Raw genomic sequence first — 1,283 nt, 5'->3', positions numbered from 1 at the left:
CCTAGCTAGGTTTAGCTTTTCAAAAATAACAGCAAGGTAACAAAGCAAATTTGATGATAAAAGTAAATTGGAGAGTTGTTTAAAATTGCATGCCCTATCTGAATCATGAAAGTTTAGTTTTGACTTTACTGTCCCTTTAAGGAGCTGTTAGTAGGCAGTCTGGATGGGTTCACAGGAAGACTCTCCCTGCATCTCCAGACTCTAACTTTTGTCAATGCTCTCACTGAGAGGCTGACAAGACAACTTAAAACTCCAGTTCCATATTGAAAGGCATATACCCCTCCTGATGAACAACTCTGAAATCTTCTGACACTTCTCTGCCATCCGCCTGTGACGAAAAGCAATGTAGGTTGGATGACCAGCATGTAGGTCGGAGCCTGCGCATGCCAGCATTCATGAAGCTCCTCTCTCCATCTTCTATGAGGTGCATATTGCAGAATTAAGGAAAAATGCTAATCAAAATCTTATCCCGCCCCTGGGCGATCCTGAGTGAGCGGCTCGGGAATGGTTGATATAGCAACCTTTGAAGCGTCCTGAGAGCTGATAACGCTCTGCATAAAAGGAGCTTCACGGAAAGAAACATTTTAGAGCTTGCAAGAGTGTTCGTTATATTGCACTTACATCTCGACTATCTTATATACTTGTGTTTTGGATCGTGCTGCATTATAATGTTGTATTGGGTTATTATTGTCACGCTTCATTCCATTCTTATGAACTTACATACTTTTACTTGAATTTTTTACATATGTTAATATTTTATATGTATTATTGTGGGCAATAACTTAAAGGGACACTGAACCCACATTTTTTCTTTCATGATTCAGATAGAGCATGCAATTTTAAGAAACTTTCTAATTTACTCCTATTATAAATTTGTCTTTATTCTCTTGCTATCTTTATTTGAAAAGAGCAAGAATGTAAGTTTAGAAGCCGACCCATTTTGGTTCACAACCTGGGTTGTTCTTGCTGATTGGACAGCACAAATAATCAAGTGCTGCCCAGTGTACTGAACCAGTGGCTGGCTCCTTAGCTTAGATGCCTTCTTTTTCAAATAAAGATAGCAAGAGAACAAAGAAAAATTGATAATAGGAATAAATTAGAAAGTTGCTTAAAATTGCATGCTCTATCTGAATCATAATATAATATAATAATAAAGGATCCCGCTGTAGCTGAAACTGACATGCTATTGTGCAGATACTCCCATGTCTTATCAGCAAGCCACTGCTGATTTGACATGGGTAAAGAAAAAAACCCCTATTTTTGGGGCGTTATTGAAAAACCTA

Source organism: Bombina bombina, chromosome 3 (genome assembly GCF_027579735.1).
Source record: "Bombina bombina isolate aBomBom1 chromosome 3, aBomBom1.pri, whole genome shotgun sequence".
Lineage (NCBI taxonomy): Eukaryota > Metazoa > Chordata > Amphibia > Anura > Bombinatoridae > Bombina > Bombina bombina.
Note: the sequence above shows the minus strand (reverse complement) of the source record.